This window comes from Arachis hypogaea, chromosome 19, assembly GCF_003086295.3.
Source record: "Arachis hypogaea cultivar Tifrunner chromosome 19, arahy.Tifrunner.gnm2.J5K5, whole genome shotgun sequence".
NCBI classification, from domain to species: Eukaryota; Viridiplantae; Streptophyta; class Magnoliopsida; order Fabales; family Fabaceae; genus Arachis; species Arachis hypogaea.
Genome location: NC_092054.1, coordinates 14,995,067 through 15,009,972, shown reverse-complemented (window position 1 = coordinate 15,009,972; position 14,906 = coordinate 14,995,067).

Genomic DNA, 14,906 nt, shown 5'->3' with positions numbered 1-14,906 from the left:
TCCAGAACTGCAATCACAATTACCTCCATATCAAGAAAATCACTTACTCTCAGGAACAATTACGAAGACAGTAGCAGCTCGCAATAATAGTAGAGACATCATAACGTCTTTCAACGAGTCAAGCAGGCCCACTTTTTTCGCGGGGTCTTCAATAGTGACGTTCGCGATGGAGCAGGTGGAGTTCGCGGATCCAGAACTGACAAAGGTGAGGGTGCCGTGACCGCCATCGAAACCACCGCATCTGAACTCGAGTGCGGTGGTCTTTGTCGGCACCGATGACGCTTCAGTGCTGCACAGAGGGGGCGGCTTCGAGGATGGTGCACCAGCAGATCTGACCCAATTCTAAGGATTTCAGTTTTTCTGGTCTATTTTCAGATTTCTGCAGCAATTCTATTTTGTTGGTTGTGGATTGAACAAATTTTTTTTCAATGGGATCTTGGTGGTTAAATTTTTTTTTTAGCAGTAGCATAGACAATTTTATTTTAGAATTGCTGATATTTTTTTTTACTTGTAATTTGCCTTTACAATTTTTATTAGAATTTATATTTTTTTCGCAACATTGAGGACAAGGTTATTTTAAAGGGTAGGATAATGATAGGATTAGTATTGGGTTAGCTCAATTAGAGAATTATACTATAAATAGAAGTATAATGTAATAATGTAGGACAAGCATAATGTAATTGGAAATTTTATTTTTCCTCTTTGGTCCTGATTCTAGGAATTTCTCTTCTATTCTCTCTGATTATCTCTAATTCTCTCTAGTTTTTTATACAAATTCGTATCAATATATGAGATGAAATGAGTTTCATATATTCTAGTTATCTAATTATAATATTTTGATGTTTTCTATTTTTTTTTATTATGAGTCTTTATAATGTATTACATGTAACGGATAATATAATATATTTTAATTTGTGTTTTCTGAACTAAAAATATATTTAGCATATAATATATATTTTATTTTATAATTTAGATGACTTGAATTTATATTTTTTTAGAATTATTTTGTAATTAATTATCATAATTTTTAGATATGATTATGTTTTAAAAAAATAAATATTGCAATTTTGAATTATTGTCTAACAAATGTGATGCAGAGTACGAAAAACAGTGATGGTAGAGTATTAAAATCGCGACCATAGCTTATTCTATAGTCACGGTTTTTAAATCAAGGTGACCATAAAGTAAGTTATAATCACGGTTTGAAAGGCTGAACATAGATTAAGTTATGGTCACAGTTTAAAATTTGAGTGGTCATAGCTTTTAGATGGTTATAATTTTAAAAAAGCGTAATCATAGAGTAAGCTATGGTCATACTTAAACTGTGATCATAGAGTAAGTTATGGTCACGGTTTTAAAATAGCATGACCGTAGAGTAAGTTATGGTCACAGTTAAAAATCGTGGCCTAAAGTATTAAATAGAAAACACTACAATCAAACCATAGATAAAGAAACTGTGATCATAGATTTATGACACGCCAAAATAGGTCACATTGAAAATCGTGACCTAAAATAAAAAACAATGACCATAGATTTATAGTCACATTTTTCACTAGCTATGATCATGGTTTTAAAATGTGATCATAGGTCAATTTTTTTGTAGTGTATTCGATCCGATCCGATTCGCAAATATCCGTACAAATTATAAAGAGATATTAATTCTTTGTTGATTCTTGAAGTTGGGAATACTTCAAGGTTTTCTTAGAGTATGATTCTCTAAGTAGTGAGACTTTTATACACTTAGTGGAAAAACGATACCTCAAAATATATTAAGTGTTCAAAGAAAAATTATATAAAATTTGAAATTCTTCATGTTCTTAGAGCTAGCAATTTTAATTAGAGTTCGATTTAATAAATTAATGGTGAGGATTATGTGAGATGTATCAAAGTGTTATTGTTTGTGATGGTTTATCAAGCATCTTAGAAGGTTGGTGAATAATAAATAATTTTTTGGAAAAAGGACAAATTAGTCCCTAAGCTTTTATTTTGTGGACAAATTTGTCCCCGAAGATCTAAAAATACAAAAATGCCTCTTACTATTCAAAACGCATGACGGATCGGTCCTTCCATGCAAAATGCTCCCTCAGACGTAACGGAGACAGGTGATGTGGCACTTAGTTGGCGTTGACGGGTGACCTCCACTGTAACGGTGTACAGGTGTAAAGGTCGATTGATGTTAGGGACAAATTCGTCCCTAGATGAAAAGACGACGTCATTTTGCTTATGTGCCCTATGGCTTCAAATGGAACCCAGTCGTCATTGCTGTTGTCATTTCTATGAGAGCTTGAGAGTGATGGTATTGTGCAGTGTTCAATGGCCATAGACGGAGCTTCATCCAGTACATGACGCGTTTCACTACCGTCAACCGTCAAATGCGTGGAAGCTAGAGAGGAGAAAGACGAGATTGCTCCGATGTGTAAATGTGGAATGTATGCCATATTATACAAATTGAGGACGACGAGGACGAACCTCAATAGATTGTTCTTTGGATGTCCATTCTTTAAGGTAAGTTGGTGATTTTGTTGTAGTGAGTTTGATTATACGGACTTTGTTTATGTGATTTTTGTTTTGGAATGATGAACACGTAGTTGAAAAACCCCAGTCATTGCAAGTTCTTTTTATGGCTGGATGATCATGTTTCAACAATAGGAGCCAAAGATAGGTTTATGACTGAGAACGAAGTTGATGATCTAAAAGTGTATCTTGGAAAGAAAGTAGTAGAACAGAGACTAACTGATTTTGAGAAGAAGCTGTTGCATCTAGAGAGGAAGAAAAATGTTAATGTGTATTGGGTTATTCTTGTAATGGTTAATATAATTTTTGCTTCCGTTATTGCCAAAATTGGATGAAAAGTGAAAAAGTATGTCAGAAAAAATGCTGTAATGAGGTATGGGATGGGTTCCCAAGAATTGTATATTTTTCAGACAAAAGTATTGAATTAAACGATGCTATATCCAGCAAAGTGATGAAAAATGTGTATGAAGCTATTGCCCTAAGCAAGTTAATGGCAAAATCTGTAGAGATATGATTAGATAAGTAAAGCATATATTAATCTCATGAAAGAGATGTTAGTGTCATCAAAGAAGTCTAAACATGCCTACTGCCAAAATAAGGCATAACTTAAGCCTGCGAGTTATACAATCACATTGTTTCCAAAAAGAGTTGGTTTGTAAATCACACTGTTTCCAAAAAAGATGTTGATATCATAACTGTAGTCTAAACATGTAGTGTTAACTACTAGGCTTGTTTAGTCTTGGAGTGGGGATGAACTTAAACAGTTGTTGAGTTGCTTTGCCTGCTGATGCCAAAGTCTGTGGAGAGGCTCCTGATGTAGTTGTTGTGAAGAGGGCAGATGCTGTTCAGGCTGGGGAAGTGGTACAGGTTGAGAGGGTTTGTTTACCCCAGGCTTCCTCCTTATGGTTTGCTTAGGTCTAAATAGCCTAGGAGCAGGCCATGATGAAGACTGGGCGAGAGGCTTAAATGGTGCTTGCAGAGGTCTTGATGGTGTCGCAACCACTGTTACTGAGGGTCCAGATTCTTGCTTAGACTTCGGGGCAGAGTTTGTATTCGGATTACTCTGTAGCAAGGTCGAAAGAATTGTAAATACATCGAAAACAACAAACAAAAGCCAACAAAGTCTATGAGAGGATACCTCATTAGCAAATGAATATTCAGTAGAATTCTGTTCAACATGAGGAGGGTTGGTTGCATCAGGGTTACTTTGCTACCTAGTCTAAAATGCCATTTAGTGTTAACAGTCTCAATGAAACATTTAATAAATTAAGACGTTTAAAACCCTAATGAATTACTGTAGAGATAAATAAAACCCTAAGTAATTTTAAAATGGACAACTAAACTCCTGAAGTTATTATCGGGGAGACAGTAACATCCCTGAGTAACTAAGTACTACCTCTCCCTGAGGGGCTGACTGTGACAATGGAAGCACCACAAGTGAGAGGCATTTGTTGGGCTTCTTCCTTGGCTTCTTCGTCTTTGGCTTCCAGTTTGGGTTGGATGGTGCCCCTTTGCACGTCATGTAGTTATGTCCTGTCGCACCACACTTGTTACACGTGACATAGAAACTCCTCTTTAACTTGTCATCATCAATGACAGCCTCAGTTGGGTCTTTTTGTCTAGTATCGACCTTGGGACGTCCAATTGGCCTTTTTAACACGGGTGGAGCATGTTTAGTATACTTAGGTCGTGTCCAGTATTCCTCACTAGTTACTCGCTGGATGAAGTATTCGTATGTCTTTTTAATAAACTCCATACATAGCCATAGATGCACATAATCATTAGGGTTATCATGTCTTTTTCTTACCCCAGCTATAGCATGAATGCACGACATCCCTTTACAGCAAGACAACAGTAAAACAATAATAAAATGGCATAAGCATGATTAAAATTTCAGGCTTTGACTGACCAGTGAGTTGCCATCTGTTACATGAGCAGCTATGCTTGATCAGATCCACATCGACTTTGGAGCCCTTGTACGTGACTTCAAAACGTTTGCGCTCGTTATCACCAGTCTACTCCACTATCCATTTGCTGCTTGGTTTGATGAGCCTCTTCAGCCTTTTCTCTTGCACTGGTGCGAGTTTCCCTTCATGAGTCCCTAACAGTTTCTTGTGTTGAACAATTCGCCGCATCACATAGCACCGTAATTCCTCGCACATTGTAAGTATCGGCTTGCATCTATACCTCAACACCTTTGCGTTAAATGACTCGCACATGTTGTTTGTTAGGTTGTCAACCTTGGGGCTATGGCTAAAGTATGCTCTAACCCAGGTAGCAGGATCAAATTTCATGAGGTAGGCCCAAGCGTCCTTGTTCACTTCTTTCAGTCTTTGCATGGTTGACTTGAATTCAGAGATGGTGGTGCATCTTACACAGTCTCACACTATTTCTCTGATATACAAATGGTTTATGAAATTCTTCCACATATGCATGACATAGTTTCTGACATGTGCATTAGGCATTACCTCTTTCAGTGCAAGTAGCAGGCCGCCAGGCCCTAATAAAAATGAAATAATCCAAGTTTATAAATAAATATAATCCACATAATGACTCACAGAACACATAAGGATTGACAAAAAGTTAACTAACCTTCTGTTGGTCCGACATAAAATTCCAACCGTGGTTTCTCACATTACCAATATCCTCTTGTAAAATTGTTAGGAACCATTTCCATGATTCTTTGTTTTCAGATCTTGCAACTACATATGCAATGACGTAGAACTGATTGTTAGCATCCTGTGCAATGGCCGAAAGTAGTTGCCCCCATGGTAGGTTTTAAGAAATACTCCATCCAGGTGAATCAATGGTCTACAGCCACTCTTAAATCCCAATCTACATTGTGCTCATTTCTATGAATCTTGACTTGGAAGCATTGTAATTGCCTATTGTAAGACAAGTGGGCAATCCAAGGACACTCTTCATCCTTGCACCCAACCTTAACTCTTTCTCTGTCATTCTTGATCCAAACTAACTCCCTGCCTTCAGTAATAAAGGTATCCTTTACAACCTCTTTGAACCTCTTAATTGTAGCAAATCTTGTTCCAAGCTCAAATTTTCCTTCTCTGAAACTATATTGATAACTGAACTCAGGCCAATGATGTTTGTTTCCCTCATCCTCAGAAGAAACGGGTGTATGCAGCTCCTCAGACTCATACTCCCAGACAATATCATCATCATCCGTGTCTACATCACTGATATAGTCTACAAGTGCTAGCCTTGCTCTTCTAGTTCTATTGGGCTCCCTTGCAGGCCTAGATCTATTGGGTTGTCTTGCAGGCCCACCTGTCTCGGGCTCATGCGTAGGCTCATTCTTTCTTGCATTAGACCTTGTTCTCTGAGACACACGTCTTGCTTATTTTTTGGGTTGCTTCTTGGGCTGAGTGGTTCTCTTAGAGGAATCAGGCACTTGTTTCCTCTTCCCTTTGCCAGATATAGTCCAATTGACACCAGCTTCTCCACTCTCATTGTTACTTTTATAACTGGGAGGTGAAGGTGCATACACCTCATCCTCTGCACTCTCGTAACTATCATGCTCAGTCGACGACTGATCCAATTCCTCCACTTCAATACGAACGACATCTTCCTCTACCTCATCTTTTTCCTTACTAGCACCATCTGCAAGCTCCGGGTCATCAATAGGATAATTGAAAATATATAGAACTCATCAGTGTCTTTATTTTTCATCTTAGCTTGACGCATCTGGTTGATTCCTGCATCTCCCCTCAATACATGCAGCCTTGACTCTATATCCTTGCTCTTTGGATCGTACCAATATGCCTCCTTGTATGCTTGATATCCCAGTCCTTTGAACAATGTTATCAAATCACCAAAATTTACAAAATTCAAGTCCATCGGTGGGAACCTCTTAACTTTACCATGTAGGTAAACTAACTCACCAGTAGGGACCCTTGAAAAGTAGCCCCCATGATGAAAAACAGGAACCACAAAAATATTGTTCATCTGCAACATTGTTCGACACAAAATATTCAGATAGTTCACATTTTACCAAACTTGTCTACCATGATTAGCACTAAGCATTAGCAAATCGGCACCTACCTAAGCCCTAAACCCCCACATAACCCATCTTCCATATCCCTCACTAACTATATTACACAGAAATCCCAACACACGATATGTATAGCAAATAACGTTCGAAAGCACAAACCCAATGAGTTTTGAAATAAAGGTACTTACTAGTATAGACGACACCGTTAACTCCACCAACGAAGCTTCACTAGTGCAACGTTACACGAAAACGAAGAACTGGAGAAGATCAATCGTTGTTTTTTTTTTTTTTTGGAGGAAAAAGATCATACATATGTGTGCTAGGGCATCAAGTAATTGTGTGGGATTCATATGGCTTCTTTGAAATTACGTTTAAATGCAAGGACTACCGTCAATATTCTCAAACGTTGCCGTTTTAAGTCATAGGGATCTATTTGTCCAAGACTTTTTTCACAACGGACACACAAAGCTTCCTCAATGATACCGTGTCAACACATAGACACATAACACGTCCACTAAGCGCCACATCACCTGTCTGCGTTACGTCTGAGAGAGCATTTTGCACAGAAAGACTGATCCGTTATGCGTTTTAAATAGTAAGGGGCATTTTTATATTTTTAGATCTTCGGGAACGAATTTGTCTATGAAATAAAAACTCAGGAACTAATATGTCATTTTTCCTTATTTTTTGACATGGTTGTGGGAAGGACTAAACATAGGTATAGAAATGTGACTGAATCAAAATAAAATTTACTGAGTAAAATCTCTCTATCTTTAAATTCTATACATTTTATTGTTATTTATATTTTAAAGTATTATGCAAAGTTTAGAATTCACTTACAAATCTTTAAAGAAAGTATTAGTACGAAAGCATTTGTTCATTTAACTTGATTATGCTTTCAAGTTATAAAAAATTATCGATTTTCAATACCTAGTTCACCACTCGGGTATCTTGCAACAGGGTGAGGGGACAAGGGATGATTGAATGTGGAGCGAGGGTTGGAGAGAGAGAGACAGAGTGTGGAGGATGATGAATGATGATGATGGTATTAGGTTGAAGGGAATAAAATTAGTAAAAAAAAATGGCTAAAGGTTAGCGGTAAGAGTAAAATTAGATGATAGAAATAAAGTTAAAATAAATTAAGAATTCAATTTTGAAGTGTTGTTAGTATATAAGAATTTGACACATACATTTAGTTATATAATGTCACTTAAAAAAAAGATTTTTTTTACATTGATCACATGAATGATAATTTTAAAAAACAGATATGATTAACTGACTATATAAAATATTGCATACGGTTAATATATTAAAACTAAACTTATAAATTAAATGTTAAAAATAATATTAAAAATTTTTATAAATTTATCCTATGATTTATTTTTTAAAGAGTCATTTTGTTTTTGGTGAAAAATGAACGTTTTCCGAAACAGGAATGCTACACATCCATATAACTATGTAACCAAGTTGGCTCAACACAAAAAAAAAACCCAATAAAATTAAATGAAATGTGAAATACACGCGCCCAACACATACGAAATCGCTCTTACCCAACGCTTCTTCTCCCCCACGCTTCTTCTTCTTTTTCTTCTTATTCTTCTTCTTCTTCTTCTTCTTCTTCTTCTTCTTCTTCTTCTTCTTCTTCTTCTTCTTCTTCTTCTTTTCACGCTCGTTTATGCACGGAACGTCTTCTTTTTCTTTGCCTTCTTCTTCACGTTCCTCCTTCTCCGTCCTCCTTCTCCTCCTTTTTCGTGTTCCTTCTTCTTCACGTGTTTTTTCCTTATTGTCATTCTTTTGTTGCTGTTATTGCTGTATTTTTTTCTTTTCCTCCTTCTCTCTCTGGTGAAGAAGCAGTAGAAGGTGAAGAAGAAGAGTTTTGAATAGTATAGAATGAACCGAACATAGTACTCATGGTGAACTGAACACAATACAATTGTATAGTACTGAGTGAACGAAACATAATCCATTATATAAAATCAAATTCAAACAGCTTTCTGCAAAATAAACCGAACACAGTACTCATGGTGAACCGAGCACAATACTCATGGTGAACCGAACACAGTACTCATGGTGAAACAATTGTATAGTACTGAGTGAATGAAACATAATCCATTATATAAAAATCAAATTCAAATAACTCTGCCTACAATTTACATATTATCAATTCAATTCAAATCAATTCAATACACCTCTGTCCATTTAATTCAATTCAAATTAGCAATTGCATTCCATTCAATTCGATTCAAAATTGAATAATCCAAACTTTGTCAGTTTGATTCGTTTCAGAAGAGTAATCCAAATCGCTCTCCTGTTTACCAAAAAATTATGAACCCCTAAATACTGAATCCTAAACCCTAAACCCTAAATACTAAAACCAAAACCCTGAACACTGAACCCTGAACCCATAAACCCTAAATCCCTAAAACTCTAAAACATAAACCCTAAACCCTACACCCTAAAACCTAAACTCTAAACCCTAAACCCTGAACCCGAACCCTGAACTCTAAACTCTGAACCCTGAACGCTAAACCCTAAACCCTAAACCCTGAACTCGAACCCTGAACATTGAATTCTGAACCATGAATGCTAAACCCTAAACCCTAAATCCTAAACCCTGAACCCTACCGTATACCCTAAACCCCTAAAGCCCTGAACCCTAAACCCTAGACCCCTAAACCTTAAACCCTCAACCATGAATACGGTGAACTGAAATTAATACACGGGGCGAACCGAAAGTTTGAAATACACTGAACCCCTATACACTAAACCCTGAACCCATAAACCCTAAACCCTAAAATCATAAACCCTGAAACCCTATCATCATTTTTTTATTGTTGTTGTTGCTGTATTTTTTTTTGTCTTTTCCTCATTCTCTCTCTGGTGAAGAAGTAGTATAAGGTGAAGAAGAAAAGTTTTGAATAGTGCAGAATGAACCGAACACAGTACTCATGGTGAATCGAACACAGTACTCATGGTGAACCAAACACAATACAATTGTATAGTACTGAGTGAACGAAACATAATCCATTATATAAAATCAAATTCAAACAGCTTTCTGCAGAATGAACCGAATACAGTACTCATGGTGAACCAAACACAGTACTCATGGCGAAATAATTGTATAGTACTGAGTAAACAAAACATAATCCATTATATAGAATCAAATTCAAATAACTCTGCCTACAATTTACATATTATCAATTCAATTCAATTCAATTCAATTCATTATACCCCCCTCCATTTAATTCAAATTTGCAATTGCATTCTATTCAATTCGATTCAAAATTGAATAATCCAAACTTTGTCAGTTTGATTCATTTCTGAAGAGTAATCCAAATCACTCTCCTAATTTGAAGTTGAGTCATTTATTGTTTCGATTCAGAAGTGCAGATCGAAGAAGAAAATGAAGAAGAATAGGAAGAAGATAAATGCAACCAGATCGAAATAAGAAAATGAGAAGATGAACGCGACCAGAGGAGAACGACAATGGTAATGCATATCAATAAGGAAGAACGTGAGTAGAAAAGAAAAAAAAAGAAGAAGAAAGAGGAGGAGGTTTACATTGCAGTAGAAGGTTTACGTTGAGCAAAACTTTAGGTTGCAGCACGTTATATGTAGCACGTATATGACAAATGAGTGAGGGGTGGGAGATGCACGTGTAGAGGAAATTACTTGAGATAAGCCTCAAAGTGGTCCCTAAAGTTATCCTCGAGCCTCAAAGTGCTCCCTGAAGTTAAAAATTACTCATATTCATCCCTGAAGTTGCACTCCAAAACTCAGACTCGTCCTTTTGGTCAATTTCATCCAGCTGGCACAACCAAAAAGCTGACCTGGACTCGTTGGTGACATGCTGGCTAGCTGACGTGGCGACGTAAACTGTTTTGACTCAATTTGGTCCCTAAATTGAGGTTAAAAACCCTAACCCCCAATTGACTCTCTTCTCCATCACACACTCTCTTCTTCTCTCTTCTCCATCGCACCAGAGGTGACTCTCCTCTATTGCTTCTCCTACAGTGTCTTCTCCATCTTCAAAAACCACACGTTATGGCTAGCGCGAGCAACGCAGCTAGGAGCTCCAATAACCCACGATCATTTGGAAGCAACATAAGGAGAATGAATAGAAACAGAGATGCACGTCTGCTAGAATGGTGTGAGTGCGGGTTGAGACCAGTGTTGTGATGGTCAACGATGGATTCTAATCCAGGGAGACTGTTCGTGGATTGCCCAAACTACAATGTAAGTGTTTGATGCTGTTGTTTGCTGTAATTCTGGATGTAAACTTGGTTGATTCACTTTCCAGGGTGCAGACTGCAGGTAAGAGGTGGTGTGGATTATTTCTGTGGGTGGATAAAATTCTGGAAGAAGATGCGGTAACATGTGATGGTAGAACAAGCTCTTCAAATGACAACGAAAAATGTGATTATAAGCAAAACAAGCTCTATTTCATATTAGATATGCAGATAATCATATGTATGTGATTGCATATGCAATTGTCTCTGTTGAAAATACTGAAAACTGGAGGTGGTTCTTGGAATTACTTCATGAAGACTTGGGAGATTATAAGCAAAACAAGCTCTGTTTCATATCAGATAAGCAGAAGGTACGTTTTAGAAATTTATTTGTTGTTGTATAATTAGTATTGGCTGCTGTGATAATAGAATAAGTGAGAAGATATTCATTACAGGGTAGTTGGATCACTGCTTATATAATGAACTGTTGTGTATATAATAAACTACTGCTTTACTTAGTAGATGGACTAATGCTTGATGAACTGCTGTGTATATAATGAACTGATTTGAATGTAAAGAATAGGGACTATTTTGATGTCACTTATAAAACTGAAGGGACCATTCTGATGTCACTTATGTAACTCTAGAGCTGCTAATGAGGATGCTGCTGTTGCTGCAGAGGCTGCTACTTGCCAACCCCTTGCTACTAATGGTGATGAAGCCACCCTTGTCCCATAACCCCCCACCAAAATTTGGCTTGAACTCAGTCAACCACCCTTGTCACAAACCGATGACTCTTGATAGGTTCAAAAAATTAGATGACATTCATTTTATTATGTGCATGTTCTTATGTACTTTTACTAACTATTTTACATGTCTTCACTAATAGGTTTTCCCTTCTCCTGTGAGGCCACCAAAACTCCCTCCCAAAAGGAAGTCCTCCAAACAAGAAAAGACAACTTCAAGAAGCAAAAATCAAGCAGCAACCACCTAACCAGCAACCAGTTAACCCACAACAAATCATCTGTCTCATCCTATGCAAGGTGCATCACAGGAGACCGTTACAAGGCTTGCTAACTTCATGAAGTTTGTTCCCAACCTTGGATTCAGATCACCCAGAAACAAAAAATGAAGACTAGGATTATTACGTTTAGGATAAGATTATTTTATTTATCTATTTTGATGAAGCAGCGTGCTTTCTGAATTTTGAACCCAGTGTTGGGGATTTTAGTGTTCAAAACTTGTGTTCTCAATATGTTGAGAACTTTGATATACTTGTTGAATATTGCCCTGACTCTGTAATGCCTATTTTAAATATGTTTTCTGCATTATGAATATATGAATATGGATTATGACTCCCTTGAATTAAGTTGTGGCAGATTTTTTTTTCTTGGTCTCTGATATGCAATTAAAATTAATTCCATTAGATGAATCCATTAGTAGTGCAGGAATAATTATTTACATATAACCTCTTGTTTATTCAAATTCCAAATTATTCTTACACAGTCATGTCAAACAGTTTAATCTGCATTTCTGTCAACCAAAAGGACAGGTACAAGTACATGAACAGAACAACATATACATATCCCATGTCACATATTTTTTTGCTAAATACAATTAATTTTGTTGTCTATCCAACCTTAAGACAAGCACAACAACTGTAATCAGTAGCAGCAGCATACATGTAAACAGCAAAATCCCCCACCCCCATTTTGAGAACTCTAACTTTAGAATCTAATCTTCATCCTCCATTCTTTGTTGTCATTTGAAGAGCTTGTTCTACCATCAGATGTTATCGCATCTTCTTCCAGAATTTTATCCACCCACAGAAACAACCCACACCACCTCTTACCTGCAATCTGCACCCAGGAAAGTGAATCAACCAAGTTTACATCCAGAATTACAGCAAACAACAGCATCAAACACTTACATTGTAGTTTGGACAACCCACGAACGGTCTCCCTGGATTAGAATTCGTCGCTGACCATCGCAACACTGGTCTCGACCCGCACCCACACCATTCTGGCAGACGCGCATCTCTGTTTCTATTCATTCTCCTCATGATGCTTCCAAATGATCGTGGGTTGTTGGAGCTCCCAACTGCGTTGCTCGCACTAGCCATAACGTGTGGTTTTCGAAGATGGAGAAGACACTGTAGAGGAGAGTCACCTCTGGTGTGATGGAGAAGAGAGGAGAAGAGAGTGTGCGATGGAGAAAAGAGGAGAAGAGAGTCAATTGGGGTTAGGGTTTTTAACCTCAATTTAGGGACCAAATTGAGTCAAAATAGTTTACGTCACCACGTCAGCTAGCTGTTGTGCTGATAGCGTGTCACCAACGAGTCCAAGTCAGCTTTCCGATTGTGCCAGCTGGACGAAATTGGCCGGAAGGACGAGTCTGAGTTCCGGAGTGCAACTTCAGGGATGAATATGAGTAATTTTTAACTTCAGGGATCACTATGAGACTCGACGGTAACTTCAGGGACCACTTTGAGGCTTATCTCGAAATTACTTGGTTAACAACCATGTAAAAAATACATGGATGTAGAACTTTTACGTTTCCAAAATTATCTTTAAATGTGGACTAAAACCTCAAAGTGGTCCTTGAGATTGAGCGAGTTACCCATACTTGTCCTTGACTTTCAAAATTTCCTAACAGCATCCCTCACATTCAGCTCCGGGACCCATAGTTGCCCTGCAACCCTTTCCGGCGCCAAGTCAGCAAATGGAGGGATGATCTGGCACCTCCAATGCCACGCTGGAGCTAAGTGAAACAACGCAGTATCGATTTGGTGCCCAATGAAAAAGTAAACGACGTCGTTCCTAAGTTGGAGCCGTTGAAAACGGTTCGCCTTCACCATATTTGTTTGAACACTCTCACAATTTGTCTCCTCTCCTCCACGCTCAGTCTTCGTCTTCTCATTCTCTCATCAATGGCAGCGACTTAGCCTTGTCTTCCCCGTCTCCTCCACTGTCACACTTCGTTTGAAGAGTTTGGTGTTCCTTTGGAGGCAAGTGGTTTCTCTGTCTTCTGCGTCGTTGAAGGTATGTGTTGGTTGAAATAATTTTTGAATTTATTTCATGAATTAATATATGATAAAGGTGTATGATTGCCTTGTTACTGTGTTGGGTTGTCCTAGAGTTTCATGGCTGCATTACCTTAAAGGATTGTATTTAAGGATTTTTGTTAGGGTAAAGGGTTTGGTGTGTATATGCTCTATTTTTTGGCAATGAAACAGAGATTTTTCAATAGTGGGTTAATGCATGTTGGTGACTGTGATATTAATGTATAGGATTTTAATATGATGTTGAAGTCCTCCGATATGATTGTGTGAGATTTAATGGTTTTGATTTGTTGGTGTAGATGGATGTGTTGTTGGATATAATGTTTCATCATGGAGGAAACTTTGGGAAAGATGATGAAGAAAATTTGAGATATACCCCTGATAACTTAACTTGCCTAGGTGATCTGGATGAGGATACTTTGGACGTTTTCTTCATTGTTGGTGGCTAGTCCCCGGGAGGATGTTAGAATCTGGATTAAGGAATCTAAACAGTGACAACGAGCTTAGGAAGATGTGTTTCCTTGCTCACAAGAATAATGGATTGGTGGATGTGTACTTTGAGCATGGGGTGTCATCTCCAGATTATTTACAAGATGAGGAGGAAAAGGCGGGCATGGACAATACAGGAATGGTTGTTGCAGAAGAAGAAGGTGCTATGGTCACTCGTAATGACAAAACAAGGAACCCCAGCAGTGAATCCCCCCAAAACAAGCCAACGCCTGTCAACACCATTGACATTCTGAACCTTCCAATTAATCCGACTCCTCCTACTAATCCAACACCTCCAACTATGCCAGAATCTATCACGAATCCAAAACCTCCAAGTTAGGAGAAGTCTCTTGCCAATCCAAATGATCAATCTCAGGCAAAGCCTGCTACTAGTCAAAAGCCAAAACCTCCCACTAATCCACAGCCGAAGGCTCCTACTAATCAAAAGCCAAAGCCTCCTACTAATTCAAAGTCGAAGCCTCCTACCAAGCCTATTCTCCCTAAAAGTGTGTCAACAGTAACATCCAACTCCACACTAAAATTCACCTTCAAGAAGAAGAAAACGACAACAACCACCCATAATTTTAGGCCTTGTACGAGGAGT